Raw genomic sequence first — 25751 nt, 5'->3', positions numbered from 1 at the left:
AAAGAAAGATTATTTCACTAGAAAACAGAAAACCAGGACCTATTATGATATGGATTAACAGTTATAGAATTTGGAGTGTGTGAGGAGGTTGAATATGAGGACTGCAACGTTAGAGGGAGAGGAAGACTCAGCAAACCATCACCTACTTTTTCCCTTTATCCTCTGAACTGCTGTAGGCTGTAAAGACTTGGGGTGTCCTCAGCATGACCTCCACCACAACTCCTGGTGCTGAGCCCTCAGGGAAGCCATGTTCCACTCCCTTGCCCCCCACCCCTCTGATATTCTGTTGGACCAGCTCACATCCCCAACCATGTCCCCATTCTCTAGATATAGTCCCACATGTCCAAGACTGGGGTCTGTGGAACTTATTTCTTACTTTATACCCAGGACCAACCTTTCTATAGAGTTAGAGATACAATGCTCAGAACTTGTCATCTCCATCTAGTTCTCCATGAAAAGGTAAGCAAATCTTCCCTTCCTCCAACTCCCACCACCGTCCCCCAGCCCCCTCACACTATTCACAACAGTTTAGAGCCTACAGAGATCAAGGCTAATCTTAGGTAAAACTGTAAGGTAGCCTCGTACCTGGATGAATCTGTAGCCTCCTTTCCCTTGCAGTGACTTGCCTTTGCCGTCCCACTGCAGAAGATCCCTGAGGCTCACCAGTCATTACAGGTCCTTCCCAGGGTCTTCAGTCATGGCTGAACAACCAAGAAAAGAATGGCACAAACATACATCCTCATCTCCCAGCCTTGGGAATGGAGACTTGCCCTATACCTCCCAAAGGAGTGCCATTGTAGGAGAGGGTCCCTGGAGGCAACAATGCTTTTAAAAATTTTGTCTTTAATCGTGTATTTCAAACACTATGGGGTGAAAGGGGGTTGGAGTTTTTAGGTGGTGAAGCATCTCAAATCTCCCCATGTTACCCTGCTAATAATGGGAATTCATTATTCTGTAAGTTTCCCTGATATCTCTTTTTGTCCTCAGAATTTGAGGACTAAAATCAGGGAATGAAATTGCTATATGCCTAAAGTTCAGCAAGATGAAATAGACTGGAAGCTATAAATGATCTTCTATGTAAACTGAAAAGTTTATCAGAAGATCAAAACCTGATTATATGGACACTTTGGCAAAAATACTTGGGGCTTTAAAAAGTAGTCATTAAAACTACTATGTCTGTGTTAGGCTGAAATTCTCAAAACTATTCCATATAGATTGCTTATGTACAACATGCACTCCTGATAAATCATTCCATTCCTGATTTATCATGAAAAAGCTTTGACTGGCTTAATCCTGTTATTTCTCTTGTAAGTAAAAAAGCCTGAATTATTGAAAATAAATTTCACTTTGGATAGTTAAACATGCATGTTTATATTGCACGTATGTGCATGTGTATTTAATAATCTCTTTAAAATTACAGTTCATTTCTACTGTGACTAATTAGAGCAGTATAGGTATGGTGGAAAGATGGATATGTGAAACTGAATAAATGTCTATTATTTTTTCCTCATTTTTTATTCATGTGCAACCCTTTCCACAGTACCAGTCTCTGTTAAAATTTAGTTCTATTTGAGGCATTTATATGGAAATGCTATCTTGCCAAGACATCTCCAGAGGTGTTGGAGGGATATTGCAGAAACATAAAAGCTCTGCCAATAGTCCAACAAGTGCTGCAGCCCACCAGGTCATCCTTCTGGAAGTCCAGGCCCCTGAATCCCACAGGTGTATGGGCCACCTCAAGTCAAAGGCTTTCCTTATGCCTTTAACCCTCCCTGTGAATTGCTTTGCATTTTTGTCTGAAACCCTATTTGACTGTCAGGCATTCTTATCACTTTTCTTCCCTCACATAAACTTTTTTTTTACACCCAACAGTGAGGCAAACAACCCTGAAAATTTTGGAAGCATCATTTCCATATTGCAAGTCCTCATACTACATCGGCTAAAATCCATTCATTGCTTAACTAGTCCCCATGATTTAGATCTCTTGTGCGCACTGCTATTTCTCTAAACAGTAACATGCAGGAGATGGTGTAGGGCACAGACAGCACCAAACACTGTTAATTCTACCAGCAAGGTAGAGAGGCTGTTTTTATTGTTTTGATTTCCTTATGTTGTACAATCTGTGGTATCCGGCTAGATGAGCTCTGTGGTTAATATTATATTCGCAATGAAAAAGAGTCCAAGTTCTTCAATTTGCATTTGCAGAGGCTGTCTTCTTTAATTTTTATATTTTAAAAGCAATCTTCTGACAACTAAGATCATACTTAAATCGGCTTTGCAAATTCCAGCAAGAAACTGAGTCCACATCATTTGATCTATTCTGTCGATTTCCCTTGCTTCCTCCTGGCAAAAAAGATAAACCATTTTATTTTTTTTTAAGTTTAGGTATTTATTTTGAGAAGGGGGGGAGAGAGACTCCTGAGCATGCTCCACACTGTCAGCACAGAGCCTGATGCGGGGTTCGAACCCACAAACTGTGAGATCATGACCTGAGCTGAAACCAAGAGTCAGATGGTTAACTGACTGAGCCACCCAGGTGCCCCAAGATAAACATTTTAATATGTTATATAATTAAAAAAAAATTTTTTTTAAGTGTTCGGTATAGAGTTAGCTAGGCTCCCTGGGAAGTATGGTACAGAGGGAGAAAGGGACAAAAAGATACAATGACAAGAACTGAAAGGGGAAATTCATAAATTGAATATAACTCTAAAGCAATAGAACAAAGCAAAAACTAATGGGCAGATGGCAATTCTGATTTGGTTATTTTTGAACTAAGCCTGAATTAATTTGTTCAAAATGACCCCTACAGAGTTGTTTTAAGGGCACACAGCTCCCAGTTGCATGAATTCCTCTCATAACAATTAAGGAGCAAGGCTAAAGCATACAGCTATCTAACAAAATGCACAGTCCAGAAAGAGAAGTGGGCTTCAGTTCCAGTTTATCTGCAGACTCCTGACTTGAAGTCTCTGAAAGTGTCTTCACTTTAGTTTTGCCTTTTGTACAATTCTCTCTGGTTATTGAATGGCCTTAAGAAAAAATTTCCTCTGAACATTCCCTGGCAGAGAGGAGAAGACATTGTTCTGTTCCTAACTCCCATCCTAAGCTTCCCTGCCACCTGTAGTTATCTTCTTCCCAAAGAAGAATCTTCTCTGACATTCTGGGAGTTCACAGTGCAAATCTACCCCTTACTAGCTCTGAATATGTGGCAAGAAACTCAACTTCTCTAAGCCACATGTATTCAACAAACATTGAGTTACTATGTGCCAAACAATTTTCTAAAGGATGAGCAAAACACGAAGTCCTCACTTACTAAGTTCCCATTCTTATGAAAGGAGGAACAATGAGCAGATGGATAAAGAAGCAGTCTTTATAATCAATTGACACCATGAGCTGTGAAGAAAAGTGAAGCAGGACGATGAGGAGAGAGAGAGGAAGGGAGGCAATTTTAGATAGAGCCATTAGGAAAGGGCTCTCTTGGGTGTCAGGTTGGGGTCAGAGGCTAAATACATGAAGGGCGTGTGTCCTATCTTGGGGAGAGAACATCAGACAGGAACAAGCTTTGGAGAAGAGCAAGGACCTAGTGTGGCTGCAGTGAGGTCCATGTGAGGAGAGTATGATGGAGGGGTGTGGGGCAACGCATGGGTGTCCCATGATGGGACTTTAGATTTTAACCAGTGACAGGAAGTAGTTGGAGAGTCTTAGCAGAGGAGTAATATGATCTGATTTCGTGTTATAAAAATGGCTCAGATTGATTTTGTGGAGAATGGACTACGTGGGAGTAGCCACGGAATTAGAAAGACCAGAAGGGAAGTTATAGTAATGGCTATGGCAAGGGAAGATGGTAGCTCACTCTTCTATAACATGAGGACAATTGTAGCAACAACTGTGTGGTGCTACTGGGAGACTAAAATCAGATAATATATGTAAGTGGCTTACCACAGTGCCTTGTACATAGCAATAACTCAGTGTTAGCATTATTGTTGTTATCATCATGATTATTTTGGGCATGATTCTTCTAACCCAGTTGGTAGCTCCTTTTCTAAACTTTGGCACTTCCTTTTCAAGGATTTCAAATATTCCTTTATCCCCTCTAAACACGTCGTCCTGTGTCCTAGAGCAGCCTTGCCTACAAGAGGGTATATATGTTTGGTCAAAGATGTTCAAAATGCTTTATCAAGGCTGTTTTTATTCATTGTGGTGGTCAGTCCTGCCATTTATGATGGCAGAGAAGCAGCCTGGGGGTGAGCTCTAGAACAGTGCTGCTTCCCAGGGGGCATCTGGTAATATGGAGGCCATATCTGGGTGTCACAATGACTGGGAGACAGTGCTGGCACTTACTGGGTGATGTCTGCCAAAGCTAAGAAACAGAACCCTAGACAATAAATGGTTTCCTACCCAAACGGCCCAGGCGGTCCCTCTAGGAAACACTTAGGTGGCGGGAGAGTATCCATGCAAATTGTGTGCAGCCCAGCTCCGGGAAGGTTGTACAATGGGATAGAGGGGCCTGAGCATGCTGGGGTAGAGGACAGAGTATTGGGTTGAGGAGCCAATCTTGGTTTCAACTTGAACAATACAAGTCATGTGAATTGGAAATTTTCACTCATTGTTGAACTTCAGCTTCCTTATCCAAAAAGTGGGAGAATTTTCCTCGACTACTTCCTTGGAAGGTTAAGGAAATTCAATAAGATAATGCTTGTGTGTGTCTTTATTAAACTGTAAACCATCATGAGCTGACAAATCTGTCTCTTTGCACACACAAGTTGTTAATGAGAGAAAACACAGTCTTTGCCCTAGAGAATTTGTAATTCAATCATCATTGATAAAGAACTGCAAGCTTCCATCAGAGAAAAAAGTAAGAAATGTGTTTTCAAAATTGCAGGCCTGGTTTTCACAAGCCAAATGTTTTTATTTAATTAAACTTAGCAAATGCCGATGCTCTTTTCCCCCATTTAAGCTTATTTCCTCAAGTATATCCATATTGTACTTGTATGAAGTATGTATGAAATAAGATACTAAAAAATGCTACATGGGCTTTTAAAAACACTTATAAGTAACATTGTTTATGACACCTACCTTCTCTTAAAAATGGGAAAGGAAACAACTCAATACCACAAATTAATCTTTTTTTTCTGTTTTGTTTTTAATTATGACTGTCTCTTTTATGACAAAATAATCTCATTGGAAGAAATTCTGATCTGCTAGGATAAATTTGATCTTTTATCAAACTTTACTTTTATAGTTAGAAAATAGCTATTTCTATGCATCCATTCATTGTTCACTCACTCATTAATATATTATAATTATTATCCGCTATAGGCCAGTTTTGTACATGCTTTGTTCTAAACAGCGCTCTTAACCCAAATAAATAACAAAATTGGGAACAGAAAGTATAGTGCCAAAATAATACTTTGAAGAGGACTGTTTTCCTTAGTAAAATAACTATTAATAACAAAAAAAGAATTGTGTTAAAAAGTACTGAAATTAAACATTTGGCAAATTAGGTATATTGTATAAGATTAATCACTGTGGCAGACACTGACTCTTGTTTATCCTATATTCACTCTCCTTCTTTCCTGCTACCAAACACCAGTTTATTCATGTAACAGGGGGAGACCCCTTGATTTCATGTAGATGGATTGCCCCTCCATTTCCAGAATACGAATCTTAATTTGTCTCACCCAGTCACTACCTGTGGATAATGATTGCTTAAAAAGGGGCAGAGATGAAAACCAGTTTTAGTCAGTGAGCTATAAATAGACACCTGAGGTGGGCTTCCAGGATAGCTTTTAATCCACTATATTAAAACAAACTCTGATTAGGGATGTATATTGTAATTCCAAGAGCAACCACCAACAATAGTAATAACATAAAGGAGTACAGTCTAAATGTAAGCAGATAAATTAAAATGGAATACTAAGAAAATTTTTTAAAAAGCAAAAATGTGGGAACAGAAGAACAGCAACAACAAAAAAACAGAGGCTACAAGTGATGAGATGATGAAATGATAGACCTAAATCTGTGTCAATAATTACATCAGGTTTATGATCTAAACACATCATATAGGGGCACCTGGGTGGCTCAGTCAGTTAAGCGTCCGACTTTGGCTCAGGTCACGATCTCACGGTTTGTGGGTTCGAGCCCCGCGTCGGGCTCTGTGCTGACTGCCAGCTCAGAGCCTGGAGCCTGTTTCAGATACTGTATCTCCCTCTCTCTCTCTGACCCTTCCCTACTCATGCTGTCTCTCACTCAGGAATAAATAAAACATTAAAAAACATTTAAACACATCATATAAAAGGTAAAGATTGTGAGAGTGAATAAAACAGCACGACTCAACTCTATGCTCCCTACAAAAGGCACACTTTAAACAAAAAGATACAAAGAGGTTTGAAAGAAAATAGAATTTTTTAAGAATATGATGAATTCTAAAACAATGTTTAAGCAACCCAGACTAAGTAAAAAATAATAAGAAAAAGAAAGAAAACAAATAAACAAAAACAGAAGAAACCAATAGAAAACAAATAGAATGGCAGACTTAAGCTGCAACATATCAATAATTACAGTAAATGTAAATGGTGTGACATATGCCAATTAGAAGACAAAGATGGGGGGGCGCACCTGGGTGGTTCAGTCAGTTAAGTATCCAACTATGGCTCAGGTCATGATCCCATGGTTCATGGCTTCTAATCCCATGTTGGGCTCTATGCTGACAGCTCAGAACCTGGATCCTGATTTGGATTCTATGTCTCCCTCTCTCTGCCCCTTCCCTGCTCATGCTCTCTGTCTCTCTCTCTTTCTCTCTCTCAAAGATAAATAAACATTAAAAAAAAAAAAGAAAAAGAAGACAAAGATTGGCAGAGTGAATAAAAAAACATGATCCATCTATATGCTGTCTACAGTGGGTGGATAAAGAGCATCGGATAAAGGCCAGAAATGCTGTTAAATATCCTGCAATGCACAGGATAGCTCTTACTTCTCCCACAAAAAATTATCGGGGCCAAAATTACAATAGTGCTGAGGTTGAGAAGCTCTGAGCTACAGTAATCAAGACAGTTTGTTATTGGCAAAGACCAATGGAACAGAATACAGTCCAGAAATAGAATAATACATATATGGTTAGCTATTTTTTTTAAGTACCAAAGTAAGTCAATGGGAAAAGGAGAATCTTGGGGTGCCTGGGTGGCTCAGGTGGTGGATTATCTGAGTCTTGATTTCAGGTCAGGTCATGATCCCAGGGTTATGGGCTCAAGCCCCACATCCAGCTCCATACTGAGCATGTAACCTGCTTAAGATTCTCTCTCTCTCTTCCTCTGCTCCTCATCCCCACTTACACTCTCTCTCACACTCAAATAAAAAAAAAAAGAAAGGAAAGAAAAATCTTTTCAACAAATGGTGTTGGGATAATTGTATATCTATAGGGAGAGAAATAAATATGGACCCTTTCTTCAAATCACACACAAAATTAAGTCAAACTGTATCACAGAACATAAATGTGAAACCTAAATCTACAAAACTTCTGGAAGGAAACAAAGGAGTAAATCTCTTTTACCTCAGGATAAACAAAGTTTCTTAGATAGGAATACTAAAACATGGATCATAAGGGGAAAAAAGAAATAAATTGTACTTCAACAACCAAAGAAGATGTATCAATGACCATTAAGCACATAAAAAGATGCTCAATGTCATTAGTCACTAGGGAAATGCAAATCAAAATCATAGTAAGATATCACTTCATATATAGTAGGATGGCTAGAACTTTACAAAAACAGACAATAACAAGTGTTGTTAAGAAGGTGAAGAAGTAATTGCAACTCTCCTAACTACTGGAGGGTGTGTAAAATGATGCCTCCATCGTAGACAAGAGTTTGTTGATTTCTCAAAAGGTTAATCAGAAAGTTACCATACCACCCAGCAACAACACTCAACTGTGGTCTAAATGTTTGTGTATCCCCCATCCCCAATTCATATGTTGAAATCTTAATGCCTGACATGATGGTATCAGGAGGTGGAACCTTTGGAAGGTGGTTAGGTCATAAAGGTGAAGCCTCAGGAATAGTATTAGTGGGAGTTCCCCAGCCCCCTCCACCATGTGAAGACACAATGAGAAGTCTGCAGCCCTGAAGAAGTCCGTCACCTAACCATGCTGGCATCCTGATCTCAGACTTCCAGCCACCAGGACTATGAGGAAAAAAGAATTTCTATCTTTTATCTCAATTTGTGGTATTTTGTGATAGCAGCCCCAACAGACTCAGACACACTCCTAGGCATATACCCAAGAGAAATGAAAACATATATCCACATAATAACTTGTATACAAATGTCCACATTAGCTTTATGTGTAATATCCAAAAACTGGAAACAACCCAAATGTCCACTGACAGCTGAATGGATAAACAAATTGTGACATATCCATACACTGGAATACGGTTTAGCTATCTTACCTACAAAAAGGATAAGCCATGATTCCCACCATAAAATAGATGAATTCCAAAACAATTAAGCTAAATGAAAGATGCCAAGAAAAGTATTTTATGATTCCATTTATATAATTCTAGAAAATGGAAGCTGATCCTTAGTGACAGAAAAGCAGATCAGTGATTGATTCCTGATGGAACTGGAGGAAGGGATACATCTATTTTAAGATTTTTTTTTAATTTTTAAGTAATCTCTACACCAAACATGAAATTTGAATTTACATGCCCTACTGACTGAGCTAGCCAGGGACCCCAGAAAGAATACATTTTAAAGAGGGAGAAGAAAACTTACCTACTTTTCCTTTAAGGAAAAAAAAAAAAGCATAGCATCAATATTTAAGCTTTTGCAGAAATTTAATAATGTGAGTCAAAGGAATTGGTTAAAATGAGAAAATGTAATTTGGCTAAGCAGCCTTTTAAAAAAAATTTTAAGTGTATTTACTTATTTTGAGAGAGAGAGCAAACTAGGGAAGGGCAGAGAGAGAGAGGGAGAGAGAGAATCCCAAGCAGGTTTTGCACTGTCAGCACAGAACCTGATGTGGGGCTCAAACATGAACCATGAGATCATGATCTGAGCTGAAAACAAGAGTCGAATGCCTAACCAACCGAGCCACCCAGGCGTACCTGGCTAAGATTCCTTTAAAAAAAAAAAACAAACATCAGGGCGCCCGGGTGGCTTAGTCGGTTAAGCGTCCGACTTTCGCTCAGGTCATGATCTCGTGGTTCGTGGGTTCGAGCCCCGCGTCAGGCTCTGTGCTGACTGCCAGCTCAGAGCCTGGAGCCTATTTCAGAGTCTGTGACTCCCTCTCTCTCTGACCCTCCCCTGCTCACGCGGTCTCTCTCTCTCTCTCTCTGCTAGAAATAAATTAAAAAAAAAAAAAACATTAAAAAAATTAAAAAAAAACATGAATATTTCACACCCTTATGTTTATTGCAGCATTATTTACAATAGCCAAGATGAAGCAACCTAAGGGTCCATCAATGGGTAAACGGATAAAGAAGATGTGGTGTATATATACAATGGAATATTACTCAGCTATAAAAAGACTAAGATCTTGCCATCTGTAACATAGAGGGACCTAGAGAGTATTATGCTAAATGAAATAAGTCAGACAGAGAAAGATAAATACCATATGATTTCATTACATGTAGAACCTAAAAAAAACAAAAACAGGAGAAACAGATTTATAAATACGGAAAACAAACTGATGATTGCCAGAAGGGAGGGGGTGGAAGGCTGGGCAAAATGGGTGAAGGGGGGTGTGAAATATGGGCTTCCAGAAATGGAATGAGTAAGTCAGGGGGATAAATGGTACAATATAGGGAATATAGTCAATGCTATTGTAATAACGTTGTACCACAACAGATGGTATAGTTACACTTGTGATGTGTATAGACTTGTTGATTCATTCTGTTAAACATCTGTAACTAATGTAACATTGTGTATCAACCATACTTTAATTAAAAAAAGATAAATATCTGGATTCAAAAGAAATCCAATAAATCTGATGCTTTCAAAGGGAATCTTAAAAACCAAAATACATACAGGAACTAAAAACTAGGATGATCTAAACTGAAGATTAAGAAAATTGATTTTTTTTTTGATACAAGTAGGGATTACTATCATGATAGTGAATAGAGTAGATTTCTTACCAAAAGAATTATGACGTAAACAAGCTCCTTATATGATTGTATAAGGTATATTAAAAAGAGTCGGGGTGGGGCAGAAAAGAGGCAAACCAAGAAACAGACGCTTAATTATAGAGAACAAACTGATAGTTACTGGAACGGAAGTGGAGGGGGGTGTGTTAAATAGGTGATAGGGATTAAGGAGAGCACTTGCGATGAGCACTGGATATTGTACGGAAGTAATGAGTCACTAAATTCTACACTTGAAACTGATATTACACTATATGTTAACTAACCAGGATTTAAATAAAAACTGAAAAAAAGACACAAAATAAAACAGAGAAAACATAACAATCCTGATATTATATATCTCAAACAATATAGTAACAAAATACATAAACTAGAAAGTACTCGAAGTGCAAAAAGAAATGGGAACAGAAATACACTTCAAAACCTCACTAGTCCATCATGAGAAAGAATATGACAAGACAAAACACAAACATAGACAACTGTTTTCTTTCTTTTTTAAAAGTTTTCTAATGTTTTATTTATTTCTGAGAGAGAGAGAGAGAGATCGTGAGCAGGGGAGGGTCAGAGAGAGAGGGAGATACAGAATCCGAAACAGGCTCCAGGCTCCGAGCTGGCTCTCAGCACAGAGCCCGACGCGGGGCTCGAACCCACGAACCGCGAGATCATGACCTGAGCCGAAGTCGGACGCTTAACCGACTGAGCCACCCAGGCGCCCCTTCAACTTTCTGTTTTTAAGAAAACATTTGTCGGGCTGCCTGGGTGGCTCAGTCGGTTAAGCGTCCGACTTCGGCTCAGGTCATGATCTCGCGGTTCGTGGGTTCGAGCCCCGCGTCGGGCTCTGTGCTGAGAGCCAGCTCGGAGCCTGGAGCCTGTTTCGGATTCTGTATCTCCCTCTCTCTCTGACCCTCCCCTGCTCACGATCTCTCTCTCTCTCTCTCTCTCTCTCTCAGAAATAAATTTAAAAAAACAATTAAACATTTTTTTAAAAAACAGAAAGGTGAATAAAATAATACATTAAGTAGTAATAATCCAATTCATTAAAAAAAACCTTAATGATAAGGCAAGAAAACATATTCTTTCAAGGTATTGTGGGCTTTTCCACAAAAAGTAACCATATTTGGAGAACAATGATATAACTAGGAAATGCACAAAGGCAGAAACCTGCAAACCACATACTCAGATCACAACAAAAATGATATACAACAACAGTAGAACTTAAAAGTATTCAAGTATAAGGGGTTCCTGCCTGGCTCAATTGGTAAAGCATATGACTCTTGATCTTGGGGTTGTGAGTTCAAGCCCCATATTGGGTATGGAGATTACTTAAAAATCAGATCTTTTTAAAAAGTGTCCAGATAGAAGTATTTTTCTATATGCATTCCTAATGCTTAGCTATATTACAAAATAACACAATACACAAATGCATTATGTCAAAATTTATGTGCCATTGCAAAAGCAGAACATTTTGGAAAATTATATTGCTCTAGAGGTTTCCAGAACTAAGAAATAAAAAGAGAAACATCAGCTAGGTTTCTACCTAAGTTTGAAAAAAAACAAAACTAAACTAAATAGCAAGCCAAGAGAAAGTAGGAAAAGGGAAATAATAAAACTAACAATAAACATATTTTGAGAAGGAAAGATAAAATTGGTAACACCAGTAGTTGATTCCACCAAAAATTTTAATAAAAACCCTATTAATTCAAATAATGAGAAAAGAAACAGAAAATCCAATCAGTAAAACGAACTTCTGCATGATTAAATAGTTGTTGAGGAACAAATTAATGAGAGAAAAAAGACAGCAAATACAAAAGAGAGTTAAAATAGGAGAAATATAATATATATGGGCAATATACATAAAGTGAACATAAATATTAATCATCATTGATTCTAGAAATCAACATTTCTAATATTTGAACTTCTTTATTATAAAATCTTAAAAGAAAACTTAGGACAATATAACAAGTTTTTTATTACTACTTAGAAATAGACAACTACAAGAATACTATAAATACAATATTAAAGCTGATAAATCAAAAGCAAGAAAATAAATAACATGGTAAGACCAATAACATAAAAAATATGAAAATTCCAAATCCTAAAGAAAACTGAGTAATGGAAAACTAAAAAGAATTTGTCTTAGGGACCTCATAGTGCTTATTTCTGGAATGCAAAGTAAAATAGTCTTCATCAAGCTTTCAAGAGGAAAAGAGAGTAAGTCATAATGTAAAAGAAAGTATTTATCGAGGGACCTGTGTGGCTCAGTTGGTTAAGCGTCCAACCTCAGCTCAGGTTATGATCTCACGACTCGGTGGGTTCGAGTCCCATGTCTGGCTCTGTGCTGACAGCTAGCTCAGAGCCTGGAGCCTGCTTCGGATTCTGTGTCTCCCTCTCTCTGACCCTCCCCTACTCACGCTGTCTCTATCTCTCTCTCACAAAAATAAATAAAACATTAAAAAAAAGTATTTATCAACATCATTATGTTTAATTTCTTCTCATAAGAATTTAATATCATTAATGAAAATTTGCCAAAAAGGAAAAATTACTGTAATCTCCTAAGTCTTTACTTTGTATAATTCTTTCCAGTCTTTTCCAAAATGCAGATATATTTTTTACATAGCATTACGTATTATGGCTTTTCACATAGGATATCAAATATGTTTCATTTCTACATGTGATTTGATAAAAAAATGAAATATACAAGTTATAAAAGTCTTTTTTAACCTGATTAATAATTTCAGCATCTAATAGAAGAGATTTATTTACAGGAAAACGCAAAACTCTAAAGGGGGTAGATAAATTTATGAAGATGTATGACTTTTTCCTATCTAAGAGGACTAAGTAAAATATTAACATGTTAGATTAAATTTAAGTTAGATTAAATTAAATACCAGTTATAGTCTCCAGCTCATTCTCCTGACAAATTAATAGTGAAATTTATCTGGAAAGAATAGTCAACAAGACTATCATATGGCACCATTATTATTTAATGATGATGATGATTAATAATCATAGTAGTAGTAATAGCAATATTATCATCATAATCTTAATGCTGGCATCCTTTTTTGCAGAATGACATTGGTACTCACTGACTCAGATCAGTTAATGTTTCCATCTCCACAATCTCCTTAGTAAAGAAGAGAAAATTGCATACCACTGTAAACAAAGAGGAAGTATAGTGCAGAAACAATTCAAGAAGTGATGTAAGAGATTTTTTAATACATCAAAATTTGATGTACTAACTCGGAAAATAATTTCAAATAGGTTAGCATTAAACATTGAACATTATTTTTAAATCTAGAAGGGAAAATGGACTGATGCATTTATCTAAGCTATGGAAGAACATGACAAAATGGGAGTCCATTTTCAGATATACATAAAATATATAACTTTTGTAAAAATATAGAATATTAAAAGAAAGTCAATCAAAGAGAGATATGTGTAATAAACTATTGATAAAAGTTTACTATCCAAATTATTGAGCAATAATCTCAAGTGTATGAAATGCATATGTTACTCTACCTGATTTACAGTCAACATGGACAAACCATTTACACACACAGACTTGCAGACATCAGTTTACCAAAATGAAAAATGCAGTCTTACTGGGTTTCTTTAATAAGGAAATGGACATTTTAGGGCATAATTACACATCTATTAAATATTAAAAGTAAATTAAAGCTTAAGATTGGAAGCACTTGTTGATAAAAGGGGAGTTGAAGGGCAGAAGAGGAATGCATAGTTGCTAACACATAGATATAATGGATAATTTGCAGCAATGCAATTTGTTTTCATTTTTCACAAAATCTACCCTTGCAATAAGCCACAAAAGAGCTAATATCCTTAAATTGGTAATTCCATCTCGGGGACGATGCAGGTAATAATTTGAACTAGTGTGTTCACAAAGTATTGGTATAACTGTGGACGAGTCATTTAACTGTCAGTATTCACTATACATGATGCGTTGGTCTAAAGCAATTATTTCTCACATTTCGTCTGCAAGTCAGTTACCCGGCCAAGGCTGGTCCAAGCTCCCACCAAAGAAGAAGGGTGTTTAAGAGAAGAGAGGAAGCTTCCCTCATCTCCTTACTCACTTTAGTAGTTAAGACTTGCCTAGGTTTGTAAAAATAAACTCTTATTATTATGAAACAAAGGTAAAACATAACAAAAAAGTATCACCACCTGGTGACATCTAGGCAGAGACTGAGGCTAGCTCATTACCTTAGTCTCTCCAGGTGGCCTGAATACACAAACCCCCACACTTCTGTCTAAATCCTTGAATCTAGGAGATCTGTTAGGAGAGTTAACTGTTTGAAAACATTTATTAAGGGCTTTCTAGGTGTCAGATACTTCATTGAAACAAATACTTTTCTGGGGCTTGTCTAAACAAATCATCATGAGGAAGTAAATGCGTGCATAAAACATTTTGAAGGACACATAGGTAGATCAACAGTGATATGCTTATAAAAATGTAGATTGCGGTGTTCCATTTGCAACATTTATCTACTAAACCAGAATCTCTGTGGATGAGCCTGGGAAATCTGCCCAGAAGATTCTTGCACAGGCAGTTTGAGGGCTAGCTTTAAAATGAAAACTGGACTGAAAGGAGTTTTAAGATCTTTCTTGCCCCCAAATTTTTCAAGTCTAAAACTTTGTTTTTAACAATTTATAACTTAGAAATAGCTTAAGATGAAAGGCACATGGGTGGTGCATTTGTTGAGCTTCCAACTCTTAATTTCAGCTCAGGTCATGATCCCAGGGTGGTGGGATCAAGTCCTACATCAAGCTCCGTGGTGAACATGGAGACTGTGTAAGATTCTTTCTCTTTCTCTCTCCCTCTGCCCCTCTCCCCTGCTCGCACTCAATCTCTCAAGTAAAAAAATAAGGGGCACCTGGGTGGCTCATTTGGTTAAGTGTCCAACTCTTGATCTCAGCTCAGCTCATGATCTCACATTTCATGAGTTCCAGCCCCACGTTGGGCTCTGTGCTGGCAGTGGGGGGCCTGCTTCGGATTCTCTCTCTCCCTCTCTCTCTGTTCTTCCCCTGCTTGTACTCTCTCTCTCTCTCTCAAAATAAATAAATAAATAAATAAATAAATAAATAAATAAACTTTAAAAAATTAAATAAATAGCTTAAGATGAAAAATAAGGAAATGAGTAAGATATATTATTGTACAATGGAGTAGCATAAAGGTTCATTTGACAAGTTTCTTTTGGTGAATTTGGTGCTTTTCCTTTTATCAGATAACAAAAGCTTCAATGTCCACTGTGGTAGCTTTTTTTTTTTTAATGTTTATTTCTGAGAAAGAGAGAGAGAGAGAGAGTAAGGGAAGGGCAGGGAGAGAGGGAGACACAGAATCCAAAGCAGGCTCCAGGTCCTGAGCTGTCAGCACAGAGCCTGACACAGGGTTCGAACCCATAAACCGTGAGATCATGACCTGAGCTGAAGTTGGACACTTAACCAACTGAGCCACCCAGGTGCCCTTTTAACCTTATTTATTTATTTTGAAAGAGAGAGAGAGGGAGAAAGAGAGAGAACCAGTGAGGAGGGGTAGAGAAAGGGGAATAGAGAATCCAAAGTGGGCTGTGCTGATAGCAGAGAGCTCAATGTGGGGCTCGAACTCACAAACCACAAGATCATGACCTGAGCTGAAATCAGACACTTAGATTCAGCTACCCAGGTGACCCATTGCTGTAATTTTTTGCTATAAATTCCCTTTATGCTCAATTTAAGCAGCTTTTCCTTGGTTAGATATTCTGTCACGGCACTATTGTAAAACACATGTGCCAATGCTCTAGCACACAGATACAACCTGGCTCTTCGTTTGCTTATTGTGGTCTTCCTGGCACTATGTTGAGGGATGTAATGATTAAAAAAAAAAAAAAGCTGATTAATTCCACACATGTCTTTCGTCTATGTCATGTGTTAATGGCATTTATCCCTTCTCCATTTGTCATCCCACCAGTAATTCTTAACCTGCCACCAGCCACCTTTACACCTACTAAATACTGTGCATTCCCACCAACATGGAAATCTTCAGACTTTGTGTAGTAAAGAATTGACCTTGCCCAGAGAAAGGTCTGGCCTCTGCCCTGAGCTCCTGGGAGGTGATCTCTAATCTCTTGAAATGCTCCGCCTAATAAGAGTGTCTTTGTCTACCTGGGTGTCTTGGACCACATTGGATAGTCTAAGAATGTGATTAATAGCAGAGGCTTCAGCCCCACTGACTTCCAGAGGGACTGTGTTCATGTCCAAGGAAGTGGCCTCCAAAGACTAATACCACACAGTGAAGGAAAGCAGACCTTACTAAAATAATCTAGCCAATTCTCATACACATTCTCATCTCTACCACCACCACCAAAACCAAATAACAACATAAATAAGCCCCAGAGGGACAGGAGGGAAATCAGAATCCATAACCACAAAATATTACCCAAAATGTCCAGTTTTCAAAAAACATACTGGGATATGCAAAGAAACAGGAAAGTACAGACCACACACAGGAACAAAAGAAACTGAGCAAGAGGGAAGAGATGTCAGATTAACAGACAAAGACTTCAAAGTACCTCTTATAAACATATTCAAAGGACTCAAGGAAATAATGCATAAAGAAGTAAAAGAATTTATGATGACAATATCCCATCAAATACAGAATATCAATAAGGAGATATAAATTATGAAAAAATCAAACGGAAATTTTGGAATTAAAAAGTAGAATAACTAAAATGAAGAGTCATTAGAGGGGCACCTGGGTGGCTCAGTCATTTAAGTGTTTGGACTCTTCATTTCAACTCAGGCCATGATCTCATGGTTTGTAAAACTGAGCCCTGAGTCAGGCTCTGCACTTGCAGTGTGGTGCCTGCTTGGGATTCTCTCTCTCCCTTTCTCTTTGCTCCTCCCCAGCACACATGAACACATGCACTCTCCCTTTCTCTCAAAATAAATAAAATTTTTTTAAAAAAGAGTCATTAGAGAAATTCAATGATAGATTTAAATTAGCAAAACAAAGAAACAGTACACTTAAAGGTAGATTCATAGAGATTGTACAATCAGAAGAGCAGAGAGAAAAATAGAATGAAAAAAATGAAAAGGGTCTCAGAAACATATGAGACACCTTTAAGTACACTTTCAAGTAATGAGAATGCTAGGAGAGAAATAAGTAAAAGGAGAACAAAATTGAAGAAATAATGGCTAAAAATGTAGTAAACATGTTGAAAAAACATTAATCTACATATCCAAAAGCTCAATAAACTCCAAGTAGGATAAATGAAGGGATATAATCTGGTATACACATATTCTTGCCTTCTTTGCCCAAGATTAATTGACCATATAATTATGGATTTGTTTCTGGGCTTTTTATTCAGTTCCATTGATCTATACATCTATTTGATGCCAATACCATACTGTTTTGATTACTATTGCTTTGTAATATAACTTGAAATCTGGCAGTGTACTTCCATCTTTACTTTTTCAAGGTCACTCTGACTATTCAGGGTCTTTTGTGGCTCCATACAAATTTTAGGATTATTTGTTCTAGTTCTGTGAAAAATGCTATTGGTGTTTTGACAGGGATTGTATTAAATCTGTAGATTGCTTGGGGCAGCATTGACATTTTAACAATATTTGTCCTTCCAATCTATGAGCATGGAGTATCTTTACATTTCTTTGTGTTGTCTTCAATTTCTTTCATCAGTGTTTTATAGTTTTCAGAGTGCAGGTCTTTTACCTCCTTGGTTAGGTTTTTTCCTAGATATTTTACTATTTTTGGTGCAATTGTAAATGGGACTGTGTTTTTCATTTCCCTTTCAGCTGCTTCATTATTAATGTATAGAAATGCAACAGAGTTCTGTACATTGATTCTGTATCCTGTGACCTTGCTGAATTCCTTTGTCAGTTGTAGTAGTTTTTCGGGAGAGTCTTCAGAGTTTTCCATGTATATAGAATCATGCCATCTACAAATAGTGAAATTGTACTTCTTCCTTACACTTTGGATGCTTTTTATTTCTTTTTGCTTTTTGATTGCTGTAGCTAGAACTTCCAGTACTATGTTGAATAAAAGTGGTGAGAATGGACTTCCTTCCCTAGTTCCTGACCTCAGGGGAAAAGCTCTCAGTTTCCCCCCATTTCCTACGATGTTTGCTGTGGGAAGTCTAATAGCTATCTTCTGGTTAAGGAGATTATAGGGAACACATTACACTGCTTTCTGGCCCTGCTGAAAACAGCTGACCAGTATCTAGTTAATGTGTATTTAGGTGTTGAGTCCTGACAGTGCTCACAAATTCTTTAGACCATGCTATCTATGGAACATCTTATCTTGTTCACCCTGCTTTTGGCATCTGCTCTTTTGTACTCATGGAAACACCTTGTTTTTTGCACTCTTAGTTCTTACTGGAACATAGCCCACTGACATATTGCATAATGTTTTCCCTATAATGTATGCCTAATAAATATGATAGCTCAAGACGGCAGCTCAGGGAGACTTCCCTTAGCCTCCCTCTCACCTCTCTTGACTTGCATGGAGTCTTGAGTAATCCTTTCTGCTGTCCTCGACTTTGTTGGACAAAGCCGAAAGCTGAACCCACAATTGGTGCCCCAACATGATAAGTCAAACCCTCAATTAGTGACCCTGACATGACCCTACAGTTTGCAGTGGGTTTTCCATATAAGGCCTTTATTATGTTGAAATATGTTTTCTGTAAACCTACTTTGTTGAGGGTTTTATCATTAATGGATGTTGTACTTTGTCAAATGCTTTTTATGCATCTATCCAAGTGATCATATGATTTTTACCCTTTTCTTATAGATGTGATGTATCACATTGATTTATAGATATTGAACCACACTTGCAACCCACTTGCAATCCTATTTGATCATGATGAGTAATTTTTTAAATGTATTGTTGGATTCAGTTAGCTAATGTTTTGTTGAGGATTTTTGCATCTATGTTCATCAGATGCCCTGTAGTTCTCCTATTTTTGTGATGTTTTATCTGGTTTTGGTATCAGTGCAATATTGGCCTCAATGTAATGCTGGCCTCATAAAATGAATTTGGAAGTTTTCCTACTTCTATTTTTTTGGAAAATTTTAAGAATAGGTATTAACTCTTCTTTAAATATTAGGTAGAATTCCCCTGTGAAGCCATCTAGTCTAGTACTTTTGTTTGTTGGGAGTTTGGGTTTTTTTTTTTTTAACTTTATTTTCTTTTGAGAGAGAGAACAAGTGGGAAACAGACAGAGAAAAAGGGGGAAAGAGGATCCAAAGCAGGCTCTGTGCTGCCAGCTGAGAGCCCAATGTGTGGCTTGAAATCAAGAACCATGAGATCATGACCTGAGCTAAAGTCATACACTTAACCTCTGCAGCCACTCAGGCACCCCAGTTTGTTGGGAGTTTTTGATTATTGATGGCCTAAAAGTTCTTTGATGGCTTCAAACACTGGTTTTACTTTTATTTCATATCATTAGTTTTTATCATTGAATGTTGCTGTGCTATACAAGTGTCTGGTAATTTTTTTTCTCTGCTGGATATTTAATTTGAAAACTTATAGAACTTGAGGCTTAAGATGATGGCTTGTTTGTTTTCTCCCACCATGGAGTATTCATTTGTTTGTTACTGGGTACATAGGGAATTACTTTAATCCAATTTTGGGAACTGTGATGATTTGAGGTTTCACTGAATTCCCTTTGTATGTGTGTAAGGGCTGGTTAATGTATCTTCAATTCACTTTTACTTCTCTGGTGGAGCCTTACGGGGTCTAGAACCCACGCATGGGAGTTTTCTAAGCTCTCTCTCATAACTTGGTAGGCACTATCAAATTTTTGTCTTCCTAGCCTCCTAGAGGTAGTAAAAACACTGTTTATCCCCTTAAGTGCTTCCTCTAGAATCAGCCAATATCTCCACATAAGAAGTGGCCCTAATGATAGCTTGCCTTTCTAGATTTTTATATTTTAAAAAGATATTTTCCAGATTATCCAGTTGTCTATGGAAATTTTGATGTTAACTACATGGTTTGCCATTCCTGGAATTGGAATTCTCCCTCTACCTTATTTCTTACATTATAAAATAAGCTCCTTAGATGCAACATTTTGAGGAAAATCATCACAGTGAATAGGGATGTCTGTGTTGCACACAGACACACAGCATACAGGGAAGGCAAATCTAAATCCAGATCTACATTGCCCATTTTACGAGGAAAAGTAGTGACCTCTCCATAAGAAAAGAAATTTAATAAAATCAACCTGACACTAGCCAACTATCTGTTCATCCTAGGGCATGATATCTAAGGGTTGGTCCCTCCTGCTTGCAGATTAGGCTTTCAGCAGCGCAGCAATCAGGGTAGCCTTGATGAAAGGAGGGCCATATGGTTAAAGTCCATGTACAGCCCCAAATCTTTCCAGGATAGCTACTTTGTCCACAAGCTGGTTGAACAAGGACTGGAATATTGAAACAAAACAACAAAAACAAAAACAAAACCTGTCAACATCTTTAGAATCAACTTGACCATCTGCTTATGAAGCATCTCCTTCCCAATAGGGCCTTTGGTTAGTATTTATGTGGGAAATAATTATTCTTACCATCTGAGCCCATTTTGAGAAGTCCAACCATACATTTAACTCCCTAATTTTATCACTCATCTTCCAAGCTTACTACCATGGACTTCACCACCTGGTTAACCATGAGTCATAAAATGGTGTAGACCTAGAAATCTCACCTTCTGTGCAAAGCAGACAAGAAATACTGTGCAGATTTATTCTCACTGTAAGGAGTTCCTTTCCTTACTGTCCTCCACACCATCACTGACTAACACTGAAGTACCACTGTCTACTTCTAGCTAGTACTAGCATACTGTGCAGTACCACTTGTATAATCAGGTTCAATTTTTTCCTCCTCAGTGACCTAGTGTTCTCTTGCACTATAAGTGAACATCTATAAAGAGCATCCTGCCTCATTAAATTCAACTTGATGGATGTAAATGGATATTGAAACAAGATTCTACACTAGAGTAGACTTGGAACAGAAGAGGAAGTGGTGACATGTTGTTCCTTAGGATTATATTTTAAGAGATTTGGAGAAGAAAATGTTAGTAAAAATTATAATGTGGGGACAAGATAGATGTAGAAGCATCTCAGCTAAATGCAAAGAGTAAAAGTTTTAAGGTAAATGTATTACATGCCTTCATGAGGCAGTAGTGGACCTGGGATACAAAGTTGGACATATTTGTAGCTTCTATAAAAGGAAGCAAGTGAAACAAGTGAGGATTCATAGTGAAACAAGTGAGGATTCATAGTGTTGATGTTAGGTCTTTCCTACTTTATTTTCTGAAAAGTATAGACATCATTCATATGTACCATAGATACACAGTAAAGAACCTGATAGAAGAAAAAGATAAATTTCAAATGCTAAACCAGAAAAATCTTCATGCTATTCATCACTTTAAGTAAAAAACCCGTGGTGTAATGTATCATAATTTGCTTCTGAACGAACTTTTATGCAGATACACTTTAAAAAACCAAAGTAGGGGCGCCTGGGTGGCTCAGTGGTTAAGCGCCCAACTTCAGCTCAGGTCATGATCTCACAGTTTGTGGGTTCGAGCCCCGCCTCAAGCTCTGTGCTGACACTAGCTCAGAGCCTGGAGCCTACTTCAGATTCTGTATCTCTCTCTCTGACCCTCCCTGACCCTCTCCTGCTCATGTTGTCTCTCTCTCTCACTCAGAAATAAATAAAAACATTAAAACATTTTTAAAAAAGCAACAAAGCAGTCAGGTTTTACAACTTTCACCTTTATCTCTGTGTGGATGTCTGAAACAAAGGAGTTTCACATACTTCTTTTGAATGGAAGAAGAGCAACACAGATCTCCTATTTGCCACCTATTTACCGGATTGGACTTACATACTATCTAGTAAAACAAATCTTCATTTACTATCACATAGTAAGCTTATACTAAACTAATACAAAGGGCAATGGCGTAGTATGGAGGAGAGTGTGAAAAGATAATTCTTGTGATGACAATTATGTTGGAGCACTTACCAAGTATGACCCAAGTGCGATATAGGAGTGAAGAAACTTCAGAACAAATCTTTGAGATCTTCAGTAGAACCATAAGAAATCACTAAGGGACATTATGAATATGCCGTATTTAAAATATTGACTTACAATCTTTGAATACGGAGAGATTAACGGATCCGAAACCATCAGTGTCAATATGATTCAGATAGGACCTTAGTCCACCTTTGTCAACAGGACTTAGTTATTTATTCCAGGAAATCTTTGCTTAGGAAAGATAGGACTGTAAACTAGGCAAACAAAAAAACAAATGGAAACAGTCCTTAATTTTTTGTTTGTATAAGGAAATTCCTATAGGATGGAGACAATTTGCTTACCTAGACAAACAGTTGGCATATCAAGCAACAGTTTATCAAGACTTTTCAAGGCTCTTCCTTGATGTGTCCACCAATCCTAAACCATTTCATTAACTTTGTCAAATCCAATCATTTTCCTCTCTTGACAGACATCCCTGAAACCATTTGAGCACAGATCCCAAAGCTTTATCTATTACCTAATTTCCTGGTTCTGAAGTACAGCTATGCACACCAAGGCAGTGCACTCTCTCACTGAAGTAAGTTTTCATACTTAGTTTTGCTTTATTAACAAGATCTCTTCAAGAAGTTTGCCCTTTCTCAAACAACCTAAGAGTGCACTGATGGATGAATGGATGAAGAAAATGTATACAGCTGACTCTTGAACCATGCAAAGGTGAGGAGTGCTGACCTTCCCTATACAGTTGAAAATCCACATATCACTTTGAACCCCCTCAGATTTAATAATAATCTACTGTTTACCCCAAATCTTACCAATAAAATAAACAGGCAATTAATACATATTTTGTATGTTATATGTATTATGTACTGTATTCTTAAAATAAAGCAAGCTAGAAAAAAGAAAATGTTAAGAAAATCATAAGAAAAAATACATTTACAGTACTGTATTGAAAAAATATGCATATAGTAGACCCATGCAGTTCAAATCTGTGTTATTCAAGGGCCAACTGTATATATACACAATCGAATATTATTCAGCCATAAAAAAGAGTATCTTACCATTTGCAATGACATGGATAGGCCCTGAGGACCTTATGCTAAGTGAAATAAAGTCAGAAGGTAGGGATGAGAGACCGTAGGCAAAGTGGATAAAGGGAATCAAACTGTACAAACTTCCAGTTATAAAATAAATAAGCCCGGGGATGTAATGTACAGCATGATGACAAAAGTTAATAATAATCTACTACATATTTGAAAGTTGCTAACAGAGTAGATTTTAAAAGTTCTCATCACAAGAGGAAAAAAAAATGTAACTATGTATGATGGCAGATGTTAACCAGATTTGTGATGATCCTCTAGCAATATATACAAGTATTTAATCATTATGGTACATGTGAAACTAATATAACATTATATGTCAATTATACCTCAATTTAAAAATTAATTTATCAATTAATTATTTTTTTAAAAAGAAGTTTGTCTTTTTTTTTAAGTATTTATTTTGAGAGAGAGAATGCACGAGTTGGAGAAGGAAGTAAAGAGAGAACCCAAGCAGGCTCCGCACTGTCAGCAGGGAGCCCAGGGCAAGGTTCGAACTCACAAACCATGAGATCATGACCTGAGCCAAAATCAAGAATTGGACACCTAACCGACTGAGCCACCCAGGTGCCCCTAAAAAGAAGTTTCTCTTTCTAACTACAAACAACTACCATAGACACAAAGATAGTCAATTCATTGCTATCAGCTACTAGGCCAAATGTTAAGTTTGTATAAGAATTAACTGAGGAACTTGTCAGAAATATAGGTTGCCATGCTTCATGCTTCAGTTATTTTGTTTCAGGGGGATTAATACAAGGCCCCAGAATCTGTATTTAAAAAACCACTAGTTTTTTTCTATTGCATACTATATTTAGGTCATGCTTAGAAAAATAATGCTTTCCTCCCTGCATACCAGTAAACATGTGTATATGTATTATTGTATATATACACACATATATAATATATATACACGTTATATACATGCTATTTATGTATATAGAAACATATCATACATACAAAACACCCATATTAAAATACCCACGTTCCACACACTTCTTATGAAAATGCGATCATACACATACATACCCACATACATATTTATATGACACGATTTTTTTCAGGCAACATTAGATAATATAATCTTTTTGAATCATCACATATTGACCTGCACTGTTTTTAACAGCTACATTATATTCCACTATATGCACGTATCATAATTTATCCAGTCCTCTATTAGTGGTCATTTAGTTGCCCCCCCCCTTTTTTTTGCTATTATAAGCAATGCTGCAATGAATACCTTTACACATTTGTGCCAAAATATCTATAGAATATAAAGACCGCAATAGACATAGAAGAGTAGAACTGCTAGGTCAGAGGGTATGTATATTTTAAAATTGGATAGGCCCTGCTGAATCGCTCACCGACTTAGTTGTATCAGTTTACAGTCCTGCTGTACATTAGTGGGAGATGGTTTTCCCCACACCCATACCAATACCAGTGTCAAGCTCTCTCATCTTTATCTATCTAACACATTAAAAAAAAAAAACAAAATCTTAATTTGCATTTTACCATGTTTTTAATATCAGAATAATCAGTACTTGGTTTGCCACCAAAACACACCTATCTAAAGTTCTACAAAACATATCACAATTTATTTTTGGAAAACTTTTATTTTTATGTTAAAAATTAACTCTATCACCAATAAGACAGATGGGATGAATGCATTTCAAATATAGGTCCACTATGTAGTATTTACCTAGTACCTCCTTTTACCAAGTAATATAAAAGGAAAGTGAGTCATAAGAGCTGTGTTCAAGCCCTAGCTTTCCCATACAGTAGCTAGGTGACCTTGGGCAAGTCGCCTGCCCTTTAGAGAGCTTCAGTTTCCTCTTTTGTAAAATGGGGATTCTTCTCATTTTAGAGAATTACCTTGAAGATTAAATGAGATTAAAATTTTAATTACATACGTTAGCTATTACTACTACCACACTAACAATGCATGGGAAATTAGCAAATAACTAGAATTGTTTGTAAAAGCCTTTCCTAATAATTACAAAATAATTATATCGGCATTACCAAAGTCAGATTCTATGAGGTGAGTCAACGATTTATTGGGATTACTAAAGTCACTAAAAGAGTGTATATTTCATAGGGCTAATATACTGCTTACAACATCACTATTGTGCTTCTCTCTGAATACTCTCCTAATAGTAGTTCAGAAAACATTTCCCAAATTACTTAGTTCCTTAGATAAAATGGATTACCCAAATATACAATCAACTACACACCAGGAATTTCTTTTCAAGTTTCTAAGAAAGTCTTGTTTCTAAGCACACACATTAAAGCAATTCAAGTAATGCTACAGAGATTTCCTAGAGCCAATAAATGAAATTCTAACATTTTACAGTAGTATAATATATTGGAGACTCCATCCTTCATTCTTTCCCAAAACTAATATTAACCTAATTCACTCATTCCTTAAATGTCTCAATACCAACTGTGCAAAAAGTCCTATGTTCAGAACCAGGGGCATAAAACCTCTGTACTCAA

The 25751-nt window shown here is 37.1% G+C and overlaps 1 protein-coding gene across 10 annotated transcripts in view; it reads right to left on the bottom strand.

The window, feature by feature from the left end:
* Window positions 1–2057: 2057 nt before the first annotated feature.
* Window positions 2058–25751, bottom strand: part of LOC144226282 (hyccin-like) — a 45832-nt gene continuing 22138 nt past the window's right edge. For 6 of the 10 annotated variants that reach the window (XM_077757641.1, XM_077757639.1, XM_077757637.1 and 3 more), the window contains one exon: window positions 2058–2343. The gene's annotated coding sequence lies outside the window, so the exon portion shown is untranslated. Of the gene's footprint in view, window positions 2344–4054; window positions 4127–13216; window positions 13284–22278; window positions 22419–25751 lie in introns of those variants that run through there. The other 4 variants (XM_077757634.1, XM_077757633.1, XM_077757635.1 and 1 more) reach the window with 4 other exon arrangements.

This window comes from Crocuta crocuta, unplaced genomic scaffold (assembly GCF_008692635.1).
Source record: "Crocuta crocuta isolate KB4526 unplaced genomic scaffold, BGI_CrCroc_1.0 scaffold62, whole genome shotgun sequence".
NCBI lineage: Eukaryota > Metazoa > Chordata > Mammalia > Carnivora > Hyaenidae > Crocuta > Crocuta crocuta.
The sequence above is the reverse complement of the archived record's forward strand: the minus strand, read 5'-3'. Positions and strand labels throughout refer to the sequence as shown.